General features: G+C 42.4%; 1 protein-coding gene across 1 annotated transcript in view; it reads left to right on the forward strand.

Moving 5' to 3' along the window:
- Positions 1-4,794: 4,794 nt before the first annotated feature.
- LOC115223639 (collagen alpha-3(VI) chain) overlaps positions 4,795-18,129 on the forward strand; it is a 146,226-nt gene continuing 132,891 nt past the window's right edge. Inside the window, 1 exon segment of the mRNA XM_036512622.1 lies at positions 4,795-5,193. The gene's annotated coding sequence lies outside the window, so the exon portion shown is untranslated.

The raw sequence follows: 18,129 nt of genomic DNA on the forward strand, positions 1-18,129 counted from the left end.
ATAAATAAGTTTAAAATGTTGAGTTAATAATAGGAACTGTCCTTCCAGCAGTGCGAAGCAACAGTTTGCATCCCGAACCACATTTTCACTGGATTCCTTAGGACACTCTGTGAAGGCTTATACAAGTGGAGACGTGACGAAGTTTTAACAAAAATTGTCAAATGAACTGATCTGCAGTGGTCTGAGGCCAACAAACAATAGCTGTCACTACCTTTAGGTAGTCTCAATTCTTAAGGGAAGGTGATAAGGCCTTTAAGGAAAAGCAAATGTAGTGAACCCGTTTTCTATTTTACATCAATCCTCAGACTTGCAGGGTAGATTTGTCTCTCTGGAAGAGGTAGCAGTAATATCGTTCAGACTAGGCATATTCCTGATACCCAGGAGCATTAAAACAATCATTGGCGCTGAATTCATAGTGCTATGGAAAGAAAAACTTGACATGTCTCACCAGTTAAAGAGAACTAAACATCATGACTTAGCTGATGCAACTTTTTGTCAAAGGATGGCAAGCAACCTCATTTCCTATTGAAGTCGGTTGCCGCGGCTTTTCAGCAAGATGAGTACGCTATTTCCTGCAGAAGATCGGTTTGAAACAAAAAAAGCATAAAAATCCCACCGAAGAGATAGTAATAGCAACTGAAAGGTGGTTCTGGTTAACCGTAGACCGCAGATGGAACCCTTCAGCAGGCGAACATCAATTCAGTGCTCGCTGTTCCACTCGGATGATGCTTTTCGGCCACGGAACAAAATACTTGTGACCCTGAGATACAGAAGGGTTTCCAACATTGCCATTGCTTTAATCATCATCAAGAAAGCTTGTAATATCATTAGGTCGGTCCTGCAGTTTCTGCATAGAATAAATGTATCTCTGAACTTTATTTCACCTGTGTGTGTGTGTGTGTGTGTGTGTGTGCTGTACCATGACTGCCTCATCTTGTTAGATGATAGCCGTCTCAATACATCTGATGTCATTTCTTTGTAAGTGGCAAAAGCTTTTACACTACTTTTGCCACTCACTCGGTTACCCTAGTAGGTTCCAGTGACAAGCTTTATAAGATGTCTCGTACTATTTTGACTAAGTTTTATGTCAAAATCTTTCTCCTAAAAGAGCTGCCTTCCTAACTCCTGTCAGAAATAACGGGAGGCTACTCTATACCTGAGGAAATATATTCAACCCATAGATGGGACAAACACATTTCCCCAGGTATAGAGTAGCCTCCCGTTACTTTTGACAATGCTGTTAGGAAGGCAGCTCTTCTAGGAGAAAGTTTCTCTGACATAAAACTTACTGTCAAAGTAGTACGATACATCTTGTAATACTTGTCAAAGGAACCTACTAGGATGACTGAGTGAGTGGCAAGAGCGGTGAAAAAGCTTTTGTCACTTAAATAGGATGACTACAGATGTAGTCATCTAACTAGATGAGGCAATCATCGCACACACACATACACACACATCGTGAAATAAAGAAAGGAGTTACCTGTATCGTGATGTTTCGCACCTGGTATCAAGATGCTCAATGCTCTATGAACACAGTACATTCTGAGATGGATAGCTGCAACAGAGACTACGAAGACGTAGCTAGCAGGAAGGGCCACAACAGGCGTTTCTAACTGCGCCTGCAAGCTGGGGTTCATCCAACAGCTGCAGGACAAAGCGATGGAGGAGCCAAACAAATGAATCCGAGCTTTGGTGAAAGAGATGAATATTGGAGTTGCCCTTAGTGAATACCGTCGCTACCACTCGTACAGATCACGCAAGGGACAGATTCTGACAGCCAAGGCTAGGGAGAATCGCTTGAGGAAAGTAAAGATGATTTGGTTCTTCTCAGATGGACGAAACTTCTGCCAGAACCAGTTGCACAACATACAGAAGAATAGATGGCTTGCCTACAATCCATGTGATGCCCCACATATAAAATTCACGTCCCCTCAAACTGTGATGGTCTTGGAACTTCTGCCAGAACCAGTTGAACAACATACAGAAGAATAGATGGCTTGCCTACAATCCATGTGATGCCCCACATATCATAAAATCCACGTCCTCTCAAACTGTAATGGTCTTGGAACTTCTGCCAGAACCAGTTGAATAACATACAGAAGAATAGATGTCTTGCCTACAATCCATGTGACGCCCCACATATCATAAAATCCACGTCCCCTCAAACTGTAATGGTCTTGGAACTTCTGCCAGAACCAGTTGAATAACATACAGAAGAATAGATGTCTTGCCTACAATCCATGTGACGCCCCACATATCATAAAATCCACGTCCCTCAAACTGTGATGGTCTTGGAACTTCTGCCAGAACCAGTTGAATAACATACAGAAGAATAGATGGCTTGCCTACAATCCATGTGATGCCCCACATATCATAAAATCCACGTCCCCTCAAACTGTGATGGTCTTGGAACTTCTGCCAGAACCAGTTGAATAACATACAGAAGAATAGATGGCTTGCCTACAATCCATGTGATGCCCCACATATCATAAAATCCACGTCCCCTCAAACTGTGATGGTCTTGGAACTTCTGCCAGAACCAGTTGAATAACATACAGAAGAATAGATGGCTTGCCTACAATCCATGTGATGCCCCACATATCATAAAATCCACGTCCTCTCAAACTGTAATGGTCTTGGAACTTCTGCCAGAACCAGTTGAATAACATACAGAAGAATAGATGTCTTGCCTACAATCCATGTGATGCCCCAGATATCATAAAATCCACGTCCCCTCAAACTGTGATGGTCTTGGGTGTGTCTCCAGTAAGTGTAAAGTCATGCCGTACCACATTTTTGAACAGGTTCTTAGGCTCAAATCAGACGAGTGTGAAGCGGCTGGTGACTGTGGACAAACCCTGGCTGGAGACGGTTACTGCTGGAAAGCCAGATGCGATGAATTAAAATTCAGTTCCTTACAATACCTCCTGAAAGAGTCGGAGGTGGTTGTCGGAGAATTTCTATAACTTCACCAGCCCCAATTTCTGGCCTCATCATTCCCCCAATTGTAATCCCATGTGTGGAGTGTGGTTGAGAAAGACACTAACCGCTCTGCCTGTAACACCAAGATCGAATTGGTGACCAAGATCAAGGAGGTGTTTGAAGATCCTTTCATGGACACAGTGAAGAATGCATGCACGAGGTTTCGGAGCCGTGTTGAGGTGGAAGCTGAGAGTGGCTACTTTGAATAAACTGTTATATTCAGTCACAATCCAATTGAAAATTTTTTATTTCTTTTTTTTTAATATATTTAATTTTTTGATGATATATAGCGTTTTTCTTTCCTTAATGCAAACTATCAAATTTAACCCGACTACCCTGTAGGTATATATATATTATTTATTTATTTATTTAAAGGTCACAATACATGTATTGAAGTGTTACAAATAGTTTCATGTGTTGAGAAAATTCTAACATATGATTTGCGCCTGAAGAATATATTAGAGTTTTCTCAACGTATGAAACTATTAGCAGCGCTTTGTTACATGTATTGTGACCTGTGAATAAATATTTATCTCTCACCAGATGGAGTACTTTTTTTTTGTTTAATTTTCTATCACGGAACAACACATTGTGTGTGTGTGTGTGTATGTATGTTTGTGTGTGTGTGTGTAGCAGTCAGAATTTCCAATTAACAGTTTCAAATTGTTTGATCATCAGGGCTTCCTGCTCATTGAATTAACGTGCAAGGCAGTCAGCGTGACACAGCTGAACCTTCTAATTGCTAGTTCAATCCATGCGACCGGCTTCTGCACAATTTTCCAACTGCACAACAATTTCACTCAAAAGTGTTCGGCTGAAGAAAGGCTGTAGTAAAGGACATTTGACGAAGGGACCACTCTGTCGCATTGACTCTGGTACTACTTCAGGTTGCTAAGCGAAATTTTCAAACGTTCAGCGAAGTTACGTCTACAAACACACATATACCCATGCACACACACCCACATGTGTGTTTGTGCGTGTATGTGTGTGTATACACACACACTTACACAGAATATATGTATGTATGTATGTATGTATATGTATGTATATGTATGTGTGTGTATGTATGTATGTATGTATGTATGTATATGTATGTATGTGTGTGTGTATGTATGTATGTGTGTGTGTATGTGTGTGTGTATGTGTGTATGTATGTGTATGTATGTATGTGTATCCATGTATGTGTATGTATGTGTATGTATGTATGTGTGTGTGTGTGTATGTATGTGTGTGTGTATGTATGTGTATGTGTATGTATGTGTATGCATGTATGTATATGTATGCATGTATGTATATGTATGCATGTATGTATATGTATGTATGTGTATGTATGTATATGTATGTGTGAATGTATGTATGTATATGTATGTATGTATGTGTGTATGTATGTGTGTATGTATGTGTGCATGTATGTATGTATGCATGCATGCATGCATGTATGTGTTTGTATGTATGTGTATGTATGTATGTATGTGTGTGTGTGTATGTATGTATATGTATGTATGTATGTATGTATGTAAAGCTGTACACTTATTTCCTACTATGTGTTTGAGTTTGAATCATATATATATATAACTTTCCGTGCATACACACAAAATATGCGCACCTAGACACATCATACAAGCACGCATTAAAGAATAAACTTCTCACTGAAGAAGCTTTCCCAAACGTGTACGTGGTCGGGAAGTTTGAAAGAAAAATGCTAACAAAGCAGGCAAACGCAACCAAAATACTGTATATTTGAGTGTCTTGTTTTTTGTGTAATATTTTAGTTACGTGTTAATTCCTATTCCCCAATCACTTTGATAGACGTCTTGAATTTTAAATATCCCCACCCCTCTGAACACTAACTCCCAGCCTCCAAAACTTCTGGCAGCCTTACTTCACATGAATCACTAACGCCCTTTACTTACGATACTGGTGCTATTGGCAGCAGCGACAGCGGGGAAGGCGGTAACAGTAAAGTTAGATCACCAACCACTTTGCTAGTAAAAGTGAAATCTACCCCCACATTTGCGTCGTCATAGCATAGTGACAGCACCGGACTGTACCAGCGACTGGCGCTTCTCACTGCAACACGGACTACTTTTTGTTCGCCAGTGCAGAGAGCCATCAACCCGACTAAGGCGACAGAGCTTAAGATTCAACACACAGGATCATTTATTCAGTACTACAGCTTACGACAATCGTCTGCGTAGGAAAGCCGGTCAGGTAAGTTTCAATAATGACAATAATTATTATTATTATTATTATTATTATTATTATTATTATTATTTTGGTTTTCTGCACAAGGCTCCTCTTATCACACGTTGTGGGAGGAGACATTCGATGAAATCGATCTCAATATTGGACGGGTGCTTATCTTGCTGACAACAAAGATGTGAAGAGGCAAAAATCGAACCTGATTGGATTCGAACTCAAAGGAGGGGAAACAACTAGGTGCTACAATGCATTTGAGTGCGACGCATTAATGACTCTTACCGCTTTCAATATATATATATATATATATATATATATATATATATATATGTATGTATATATGTATGTATGTATATATATATACATACACACACTCACACACGCACTAATGAAATCTAAATTCAGATTATAATTGTAAACCTTACGTTACCCTCCGTATAAAGCAATTTACCGATTCAGCATGTACATAATAAACAATTTCTGATGCAAATGAAATCTGTTCACATACCCAAACAAAAACATATGAAGCCAGTTTTTATAATTCATGTTTGTGTGTATATGTATAGATATTCTTTTATGTAATTCAGCCGTTCGGCTGCGGTCATGCTAGAGTACCACCGTGACTTTATACCCTTTCCACGGCCCTCTTACGTGCTTTATTCTGCGCGGTCGTGCCGTGACCGACACACACACACACACACACATATATACATACGTACCACTACATGTCAAATGCGATTGGTAAATAGTTATAAAAAGAGTCTTAATGGATTAAACATTTTTAAAAATAAACGATGTAAACACTACGGAAATAGAAGAATGGTGACTAAATTTCTTACTCTTTGTCCCAATGTGTGTGCGTGAGTGTGTGAATATAATTCTTAATGTTATCGAAATATATATATAATATTATACTATGTAATATAAACTTGTGTATATAAAATATACACACACAAACATACAAATATGCATACATATGTATGTGTTTGTGTGTGTGTGTATTATGATGACAGTTTGTTATTGTTTATTTAATCAGTTCATTTAATAAGTAGATTTAATAAATTGCAATCAAAGTGATATGGTGTGTCCCGCACACTCTTTAGGACACCTGTTAGATAAGTTTTGAAGCAAGATATAGATAGATATAGATAGATAGATAGATGGATGCAAATAAATATTACGTAAATGCAGATATATATATAATCTTTTGTTTGTCATTTGACTGTAGCCATGCTAGAGCACCGCCTTTAGTAAAAAAAAAAAAATCGACCCCAGGATTTTTTCTTTGAAAGCTGAGTACTTATTCTATCGGTCTTTTGCCGAACCGCATAAACACACCAATAGTGGTTGTCAAGCGATGGTGGCGGGGAGGGGGGGACAAACACACACACACACACAGGTATATATATATATATATACGACGGGCTTTCAGTTTCCGTCTACCAAATCCACTCACAAGGCTTTCGTCGGCCCGAGGCTATAGTAGAAGACACTTGCCGAAGGTGCCACGCGTGGGACTGAACCCGGAACCATGTGGTTGGGAAGCAAGCTTCTTACCACACAACCACGCCTATATATATATATATATATATATATATATATATATATATATATATACATATACACACACCCACACACACGTGTGTGCATATGCATGTATATATATATATACATATACACACACACACACATATGTGTGCATATGCATGTATATATATATATATAATTATATATATACAAACAAACAAACTTACGACAGCAGTCCTCGACGGGTGTGTGTGTCAGTGAACAAACCATTTAACTCCGCCCACAAATATATCAGCGTGTCAAAGAAATATTTTTTTATATAAATTGGAGGGTGTGTATGTACACATGATATATATATATATATATATATATATATATATATATTATATATCGTGTATGCATGCATGCATGTATGTAGTGTACGTCTTTATGATTGCGTAAGAGATTTGTTAGTTTGTTGTTTTTTGACGTCTACAGAAGACGACAACGAGATTTTTATACGATTGTGATGTTCATGCTTTCTCTATGACTTTAGCGTTGACGAGAGAATTTATCCTCAACTGACAAACGCATGCCAGGAGCTTACTGGTAATCGTCACTGTACAACTAGTTTTATTTACTTTACTTTATAGTACCCTTCCACTTCAATACGTGGAGTTTAGTACCCCGCTCTTTAATATCTCTTTACAGTATTTTCCAGTCTAAAACCAGGAGTTTGTTTAACTCTTGCTTTACTGTACTCCGCACTTTTATTATCTGGAGTTTATCTTTCGCTTTACGGTATCCTCTGCTATAATAATAATAATTAATAATAATAATAATCGTCCTTTCCAATATAAGCAGAAGGCTTGAAATTTGCAAGGAAGGAAATAGCCTATTACGTCGACTCCAGTGCTTTGACAATTATTTTATCCACTTTGAAAGGAAGGGAGGTAAAGTTGTCCTCGGGGGAATTTGCTCAGAAAAAGAACCGGAAGAAATGCCGTTGTGCATTTTGTACGACTCACAATTAATAATTATAGTAATTTAGGCTCAACCCCGGAGGGTGAAAGGCAAAGTCCAGCTTGGCGAGATTTGAACTCAGAATGCAAAGTTATAACAAATGCCGCAAGGTATTTTTCTATTGCATTAACACAATTCCGCTACATGTCTTATATAGGTACAAGGACATAGGTAATGGGAGGGTTAGTCGATTAATTCAACTCCAGTTCTTGACTGGTTCTTTATCAACCCCAGTAAAATGAAAACCGAAATTGACAAATGCGTGATTTGAACTCGGAACGTAAAGAGCCAGAACAAATTCTTATGTGGAAATGTTACCGATACGGCATGGCATGTAGTCCGACGCACTAACGATACTGCAGACCGACGCCAGGATGTTTGGTGGTAATGTTCAAGTCTGATCGAGCTTACGTATCATTGAAGGCATTCCAATCATGACCATCGTGTCTTTGTTGGAGTATGTTGAACTGTATATCCGATATGTTCTCTCCATCGTCTACCATTTCTGAAACCTAGTAGACGTAAGTTTATGTGGGGTTGCTTGCTGTTTTTAACAAGGGGAGCAACCTCGTAGAGTTTCCTCGTACGTTCGTTTTTTTTTTTCGCCTCTTGAGTAGTCATTGAGAACGTAGATTATTGAAAAAGACAAGTGGTGGAAGTAGAGGCAGCAGTACAAGCAACAGCAGCAGCAGCATCGGGACGGCGGGATAAAGAGTAGCACAAGACTGTGTTACAGTCATGAATAGCTTCCACAGCAATTCGGGAATAACAGTGGAAGCAACACATGTGTTGAGGACCAACAACCTGTGACGTGACAGGGTCCTACAATACCGAAGAAGTCGGAATGTTCACAAACTATTAAAAAAAGAAAATATAGGGGGCGGGAATAAACAAAGAATGATCTCCTTTATGCCCCACACCTAATAACGATGTTGTTCTTTTGCACAAGGTCAGCTCTGCATAATCCCAATGAGTCGTTTTTGTTTGTGTTTTAAAAGGTGATTCGGTGTATTTGAGGACGCCGGACAAAATTTTACGTTCTGAGTTCAAATTCCGCCGAGGTCGATTTCGTCTTTCATCCTTTCAGGGATGATAAAATAAATACCAGTCGAATAGTTAGTTAGTTAGTTAGCTGGTTAGTTAATTTTTTGGCTCAAAAAGCAAAAAGCAAGGCCATGTAGGGGGACATGGAGTTATGTACAGGGTGGTGTTCATGTAAAGAGTTCAGGCCACTTGTGGTCAAGGGAGACTTTGAACCGAGCGGTCGTCGGCATCTTCACCATCTCGTCCGGCAGCTTATTCCACGGATCCGCAACCCGGACGGAGGAGAAAGCCCCTCTCCTTCGATTGAGATGAAATCGTCGCAGATATTGGAGGTCTATGTAATCAATCGCCTAGAATCCTTCCCCACAATTTCAGGCATTATGCCTTTATAGACAAGATTCCTTGTTAAGTCGAACGACCACGCAGGAGTTCCCCCATGGATTAGACTGAATGTATTGTAGCAGTTGTTGTTGCCACTGCTGTTGTCACTATCACTGCTGTTATTTTCATTGCTTTTAAAGTTACTGCCGTAACTTTTTTTTTTCTTATTTGCTTTTCCAGTTGCCGTTCTTTTTCTTGTAGTTACTGTTGTTGTTCCCATTACCATTGTTGTGGCGGTGGCGGTGGTGGTGGTGGTGGTGGTAGTAGTTGTAGTAGATTTTACATTTTTTTCTTTTTTGCTGACGTCATCATCGTCGTTGTAGTTTGGTCTCAAATCAACTCAGTGGTTAAATTTATAAACGGAGGCCTGCCGCTTATGACCATCCTATCAGTTTAGGACCACTTAGCGATTTAGGTTTTAGGTACACATTATCTGCAGGATTGATAATGAAACCAAAACAAGCCGGGAAAATGCAAAAATAGATTTGGTTATCCCCGAATAAGTGGAGCTAATACGTAAACGCATAAAAGATACTTGTTATCTGTCAAACGGTGAGCTGGCAAAATCGTTAGCACGCTGGATGGAAAGCTTATCGGTATTTCAGCAGTCGCTACGTTCTGAGTTCAAATTCTGGCGAGGTCGACTTTTCCTTTCAAACTTTCGGGAGTCAAGAAATTTCCGAGGGTTCTATCCCACCCTACCCCCGTTTCCGGACAAAAAGTGTTTTGTAACATATTAGGTCACCGAAAAGAAAAGAATTTCCTATAATTCCGTCACCACCACTCCCTTCCGAACCAAAATAATGCGTGTGCGGCACATTAGGTCTGATTCCACGCGAAAAATCCGTTTTTTTTTTTTAGCCTGTTTGTGAAAAGCATGGAGGTGAGTTTGTAAAAATTTACGTAATTAAGTACCAGCGAAACACTGGAGTCAATATAATCGACTAGACCCCATCCTAGAATTTTCAGGCCTTTTGCCTTTAGTAGAACGGATTATGACAGATTTCTCGAAAGCGGTGAGCTATCAGACTCGTTGGCATGCCAAACAAAATGCGTAGCGGCATTTCTTCCGTCTTTAAGTTCTGCGTTCAAATTCAATCGAGGTCGACTCTGCGTTTCCACCGTTCAGGGTCGATAAAATGAGTACGAGTTGGGCACTGGGGAATTCTTTAATCTCTCTTCACAGTATTTTCCTCCCCATAAATCTTAAGTCTTGTACCTGTAGAAGAAAGTATCATTACAGATTTCTCGAAGGTAGTGAGCTGGCAGATTCGTTGATACGCCGAACAAAATGCTTTGCAACATTTCGTCCGTTTTTACATACTGAATTCAAATTCTTCCAAGCTCGATTTTCCTTTCATCCTTTCGATACAATAAGTACCAGCTGATCACTGGAGTCGATGTAATCGACCAGCCACCGGCCCCAAAACGCCAGGCCGTGTACCTATACTAGAAAGGATTACTAAGGATTTCTCTAAGTCGATGAGCTTAGGATAAAAAATTATTAAGATAGCGAGCTGGTAGAATCGTTACCGCACCAGACAAAATGCTTAGCAGCTTTTCTTCTGACTTTATGCTCTGAACTCAAATTCAGCCAATGTTCGACTTTGCATTTCATCTTTTCGGGTTCTATGAAATAAATATCAGTTGAGCACTAGGGTTGGTGTGTGGAGGTGCGTGACTTAGGGGTTAGGGTGTCAGCATTATGATCGTAAGATTGTGGTTTCGATTCCTGGACCAGGTGACGCGCTGTGTTCTTGTGCAAAACACTTCATTTCACTCAACTGGCAAAAATGAGTAACGCTGCGATGGACTGGCGTCCCGTCCAGCTGGGGAACACATACGCCATTGAAACCAGGAAACCGGGCCCGTGAGCCTGGCTAGGCTTTAAAAGGGCGCATTTATTTATTTTACTAGGGTTAATGTAATCGAGGAGCCCCCTCCCCTCGAAATGTCTGTGCTTGTAATAGAAAGGATTACTACAGATTTCTCTAAGGCGACGAACTGGCAGAATCGTTATTGCTTCAGACAGAATACTTAGCGGTATGTCTTCCGGCCCTTTACGTTCTGCGTTGAAATCCAAGTCAGTATTACTTTTCATCCTTTTGAGGTTGAGAAAATAAGTACCAGTTGAACATTGGATCGATGTAATTGACTTACACCTCTCCCGAAATACCCTGCTGGGTTTGCAGTTTGAAGATACCTTCTTTTCTACAAGTCCCAAAGTCCCTGTAAAGGATATGAGCACTTGCTCACTTCCTGACTTCCTAAAAGTTATAAAAGAAATGACATCAATAATATTCGGATTTGAATATATCACGCAAGCTAATGCGTTCCCCATGTAAGTCCTAGACAAGCAGACCTATGATAAAAAGTTCCAGCCGTCACCATCCCCACCGTCTAAGTATATCCCTTTTTGAAAGCCGGTTGAGTATAACTTAAGAGATATGTGGGAAATTCTGTCTGTGGGTGTGTTTGTGGAGGTGTTAGCTAACTCCTCGTACATCGTTTTATCGATTTTGATAAAACATGATACGTGAGTAAAACTCATGTCTGGAAACATCGTGGATTACTCAGGTTGTTGAAAATAAATCGATAATAGGACCCCTGGAAGGGATCCTTATATCTAATATATTTTCTTTTAACAGCCAAGGGAAATAACCCATACGTCTCTGGAAGGGATCTTTATATATATATAGCCAAGGGAAATAACCAATTCATTTTCCTAAATTATTTGGTATAAATCAAATTCAGTATGTTTATTTCTTAGTATTTGAACTGTTATTTTCGCAATTTATCCAGTACAACCCTTAAAAGGTAAATAGTATTTTCCTAAACAATAAATTCACTTATTTCGGTTAGTGACTTATTCATGAATATACCGACACTAGTGCCGTTGAGGGTAATAATCTCTGAGAACGCACAAAAGCCCTTTTCATAGTTATTTACTTTGAATTGTCATTATCTCATATCTGATTAACCTGTTATTACGTAGCATGCATCACGATTTCAGTATACATACCTTATTAGTATTTCCTCTTATGTTGTATATACTCTGGGAACGCATTAAAGTCCTTTTCGGGGCTACTTTATTTGAATTCTTACTATCGGGTAATTAATTTCATGTTATTACATAACTGACTTCACAATATGGGTATTCATAACTTACAGGGAATTCCTAAAAGCAAGATCCTGTGTAAGACAGTTCGGTATTCTCTATAAATGCACAAAAACCGTTTTAAGGGCCGCATACTTTGTATTGTTATTATTGGATTAGCGAAACAATTATAAGAACGGAACCAAGGGATAAGCACCGCTTTCCCAGGAATTATTGGGTACGTCAGCTAGTGTGTGTGTGTGTGTGTGTGTGTGTGTGTGTGTGTTATAAATTAGAACAAACAGTAACAAGCTGTCATTATAGTACTCGGAGTTTCGAATGCCGGAGCGAAGAGCTACGAGCTACGATTTATTCTGCTTGGCTATTAATAGCAACAGAGTACGATAATGACAACCCTTTACTGTTTGTTTTTATTTATAACATATATGAATAATCCTCGATTTCTCTAATATCGAGGTCTCGCTCTTTTGTTACATTTTATATATATTATTTATATATATTATTTTATTTTTCTTGTAGCAGTCATTTGACTGTGGCTATGCTGGAGCACCGCCTTTAGTCGAACAAATCTACCTCAGAACTTCTTATTCTATCGGTTTCTTTTGCCGAACTGCTAAGTTACGGGGGCGTAAACACACCGCATCTGTTGTCAAGTGATTGCCTTTCATCCTTTCGGGGGTCGATAAATTAAGTAGCAGTTACGCACTGGGGTCGATGTAATCGACTTAATCCGTTTGTCTGTCCTTGTTTGTCCCCTCTGTGTTTAGCCCCTTATGGGTAGTAAAGAAATAGGCATTTCGCCCATCGCTACGTTGTGTTTAAATTCCGCTGAGGTCGACTTTACCTTTAATCCTTTCGGGAGGGGGTCGATAAATTAAGTACCAGTAAAACATTGGGGTTGATGTAATCGACTAGTCCCCTCTCCCACAATTTCAGGCCTGTGCCTTTAGTAGTCAGGATGATTATTATTAATATTATTCGAACTGGCAAAATTTTTCGCACGCTGAGTAAAAATGCTTAGCGCATTTCGTCTTTTTTTACGTTCAAATTCCGTCGAATTTGCCTTTCGGGTCTATAAAATAAGAACCAGTTGAACCCTGGGGTCGATGTAATCGACAATCTCCCTCACATAAACATTTCAGGCCTTGTGCCTATCGTAGAAAGGCCCCCAGCACCAAGAAAAACGACAACTAAAAAACCAGTAGAAACACCAACACCGTTATCATCACCAATAGACACAGCAACAACACCGCGACCAGCAGAACCAACAGAAATCTTTCGCCTTGCTGATGAAGCAGACCCAACAGCCATCCCCTTTCCGGATCAAGATTGCTCGGATTGTGCGAGCACTGATACCGAGAAAGGGAAATGGCACACAGTGCCTCCAAAAAAGAAAAGGAGAAAACAAAAGGACACACAGGGGAAGCACGAACAAATAGTGCTTCCCAACATCAACAACAACAACACTTTCGACACCACTACTGCCACACACACCAACACCAACAGACACGATTACAGCAATCAACACAAAAAAATGAAAAACTCGTTACATACCTAAAAGACAAAACAAGTACAAACATAACAGATTTCGTTATACCAACACACAACACACCACCAGCACACATTCTCACAATAAAAATCAACGCAACAACATACAGTGACATAAAACAAATATTCCCTAACGATGTGGGATCGCTAGGGAAAAGTTTCTCAAAGAAACTATATAAAAATATTGTGGAAGCACCCGTGCAAAAGCACAAGGGAGCCACCCCCACCACCAACAACAGTAAGTAGAGCCTTTTTCTCCTTTTATTTTTTTCTTTTCACCTTTGAAACATGGCAAAACTTAGAATCGGTTGCTTGAATGTGAGAGGCCTCGGGTCACCTTGGAAACAGGGTCACCTGTTAAACGACCTGAGGTTTCATGATGTGGATGTAGCAGCCATCAGTGAAACCAGGCTCTCCGACCCGCAGGAACTCGCAGCCCTTTTCGGCGGATACGAGATATTTCTATCTCCGTGTCGGCCGAGAGCGGGCGGTGGTGGTACTGCGGTGTTGTTTCGGAAGGGCCTGGATTTGAAAATAAGGACAGTTTTCCTGGATCCGGAAGGTAAGTTGGTGGTCCTCGACGTAGAAGGTAGTGACGGCGGTGCTTTCAGACTGCTGGCTGCCTACGCTCCGACAGGAGCAGGGCAGTCGGATTATTTCAAACGTCTGGAAGTTTTCCTGGGAACGTCACGCACTCTAGTGCTAGTTGGGGATTGGAACGCTGTCTTAGACGAACGTTTCGATCGGGTGGGCAGGGGAGCGTCTGATAAGAGAGGAGGAGGGTGCAAGAGCCTCGCCAACCTACTCGGACGCTTTCAGCTGTCCGACAGGTTTCGACTAGACAACCCGAATGTGCCAATGTGGACTTGGACCAATCGCATCGGGTCGTCTAGATCGTACTTAGATACAGTGTTTTGTAGGCCAGTGGATAAGGACAGCATGGGGTGTCCACAATTCCACCTGGTCGACTACACGGACCACAAATTCGTGATCTGTACGGTCGACTTAGATAGGCTACATAGACAGGGACCCGGATACTGGAAGCTGAACGCGTCGTTAACGGCATGCAAAGCTTACAGAGACCGGATTAGTTTACTAGTTAAGCGGGCGCTCACGGGGGCAATCATCAACAACAACTGGTGGTTTGCCCTCAAGAGAGCAATTAGAGTAGAGTCGATTAGATTTCGTAAGACTCTAGCTATTGAACGTAGGAAGAGAGAGCGGGATTTAGTTAAGAAACTAGACGAGGCTCTTGAGACTGGCATCGCGACCGACGTGTTGGCGGCAAGGTTGGCCCTCGACCAACACTTTGACGCCAAACACGAAGGCTGCGTTGTCAGAGCTAAGGCACGTTCGCTAAGCGGGGAGGGGACTAGAGCGGCTCGATGGGCCCGCATGGCGGAGGCGAAGCGAGGCAAAAGAGTTACCATTCAGTCTTTGGTGGACCAGAACGGGCGCGAGGTTACCGAACCGAAGCAGATGTGTACGGTGTTTCAGCGGCACTTTGCTCAACTGTTTGGGACGAGCGGTGGAACGCACAATGGTGCAGACTTCGGTATGTACCTGGACGGCCTACCGCAACTCTCGGACAGCGAGGCAGAGTGCTGCGAAGGACCGATATCTGCCTGGGAAGTGGAGGAAGCGATGAAGAGTTGCACGAGAGGTAGATCGCCGGGTTTGGATGGTCTGCCCTACGAGCTTTACACTTCAATGCCAGACTTGTTTGCGGGCCTGTTGGCAAACGTCTACTGGAACTGGCAGCAAAACGGGAGAATTCCTGCTTTTGTCTGTCGAGGGGTGGTGGCTTTGCTAAAAAAGGACCCAAACAAGGGGGACGTTATAGGAAATTTTCGGCCCATCACTCTGCTCAATGCAGAGTTGAAGATTTTGGCCAAGGTGCTAGCCAAGAGATTGGCGCTTGTCGTGGACAAGCTGGTCGGCAAGACGCAGACATGCGCCGTGCCGACCAGGTCAATACACGACAACCTCCATCTCATGCGCTACATCATAGAGAGGGTAGGTAACGACGCTGGCGCGGGTGGGGCTTTGATCAACTTAGATCAGAGTAAAGCCTTCGATAGGGTCGACCATCGGTACCTGGCAGCTGTTCTCAAGGCAGCCGGCTTCGGTCCAGTCTTCCGCGGGTGGATCGCTGCTTTATACAGCAACATCTACTCGGTGATACGGGTGAACGGTCACCTTTCAGAACCGTTCGACATCTCGCGTTCGGTCCGCCAAGGATGCCCTCTCTCCTCCTTCTTGTACATATTGACTCTCGAGCCATTACTGCGCAAGTTGGAGGCTTTGAGGGGTATCCCGCGCGATCTAGGAGGTGGAAACAGCGTGTCTGCCTATGCCGACGACGTCACCGTGATGGTGTCGAGCCACAGGCACATTGGCCTGATTAGCGAGACACTAAACGAGTACGAAGCGGTGACAGGGGCAAAGATTAACGTGGAAAAGTCTGTGGGCTTGCAACTGGGCACCTGGAGAGGCAAGCCCATGCCGTCCAACAGCGTCGTAGGGCGCTGGACAGACGGACCCGTTAAACTGCTCGGGGTCTGGTTCGGTCCGGACCTCCAGGTGGATAAAAACTGGGAAGAGGTGACAAGCAGGGTGGCACGTCTCACCCAGAAATGGGCCGAGAGGAAGCTGTCCCTGAAAGGTCGAGCGGAGGTGGCGAATGCGTACATCGCATCCGTCATCTATTACCGCTTGACCGTCGTCCCTTGTCCCAACCGCTGGTTGGCCAAGCTGGTACGCCTGATCTTCGACTTTTTGTGGAAGGGTCAGGTGCCACTGGTCAGGCGATCCATCTGCTGTCAACGACCGCTGAACGGAGGCCTTGGCATGCCGTGGTTACTGATGCGCAGACATGCGCTCAGGCTGCGACATCTCAAGCGTTTCCTAGACGGTGATCGGGTGTGGTCGTCTTTTGTCAGACGCGACTTTCCGCAGCTCGTCTCTTTGACAGAGCTGCAGACCTGGATCAAACGTAGACCGAGAAAGGGCGCTTGGCACCTCGAGTGCCGTCAAGCTCTCTCCGCCCTCCGCCAGGCGGGCAATGCGATCGGTTTCAGCTCCACTCTAGCGTTCTATAGAGGGTTAGTGGAGGAAAAATGCGACGACGTTCTCGGGGAAACTCTAGGCGTTGACGATAATGAACTGAGCGGTCTATTCGGAAGGACTTTCGGGCCGGGGCCAATGGATAATTTCCAGAGGTCGCTCGCCTGGCAGTGCTACCGAGGGGCTCTGCCTGTTCGGGATAAACTCTACCGGCACGGAAGTGCCGTCAGCCGGGCCTGCCCGAGGTGTTGCCAGGACGACGAAACCGTTCTGCACGCACTCGTCTAGTGCCCAAGTATTGCTGAACTATGGGTTTATGTCGAACAGCTACTGTCACGTGTAGGACGGATCCGGCTATCAGCCGAATCCATAGTGAAGATTTCCCCGCCGACCTCCTTTAACAAGGAGGGCAAGGCCGTTTTCTTGTGCCTAGTGGCTGTGGCGAAAGAGGTTGTATGGTGGACCCGTTTGAAAGGGCTAAAGTCAGACACTTTTCTCTTTGGTCAAGGCCTCATCAACTTTTTCAAGTTTCACTTGAAAAGGAAGATGAGGTTAGAGAGGAGAGTGCTGTCCGATAGCAAGTTTTCTGAAAGGTGGGTGAATTGTGCGAGAATGGCCAGTATAAATGGACCAGTTCTCAGGTTTCGCCTGTGATTCAAAAAGGTATTATAAAAGGAGAAAGGGGCTCTCTACCCCCCTTTTGACCAGGCTCCCGTTGGCTTTTATGGGTTTTTTTTCCACCAGGAACCTTTCGAAGCGCCTCCCCCTATTGGGAGTTTTCCCTTGTTACAATCTTTCGTTGTTAAACTGTTTTTACACGATTTTTTCACAAACGGACAAAACCCTTTGTAACCTTTCGTCCTGTTTTGTCCCTTTATGTTTTCTAATCATGTGTGTCAGCCCTTGTGGCCAATAAAAAGAATAAATTATTATTATTATTATTATTATCATTATTATTATTAGTCAGACTGACAGAATCGGTAGAACGTCTGACAAAACGCTGAGCGGCATTATTACCATGTATGGTGGTGAGCTGGCAGAACTGTTACGGCACTGGAGAAAATGCTTAGCGGCGCTTCTTTTGTCTCTTTATGCTCTGAGTTCAAATTCCACTGAGGTCATCTTTGCCTTTCATCCTTTCGTGCTTGACATTGGGCGCGATGTAATCGAATAATCCCCTTCCCCAAAAAATTCAGACTGGGTGGCTATAGTGGAAAGGATTATTATTATTATTATAAATACTAAGTTGTTGTTTGTTCCTT

Source organism: Octopus sinensis, linkage group LG23 (genome assembly GCF_006345805.1).
Source record: "Octopus sinensis linkage group LG23, ASM634580v1, whole genome shotgun sequence".
Lineage (NCBI taxonomy): Eukaryota > Metazoa > Mollusca > Cephalopoda > Octopoda > Octopodidae > Octopus > Octopus sinensis.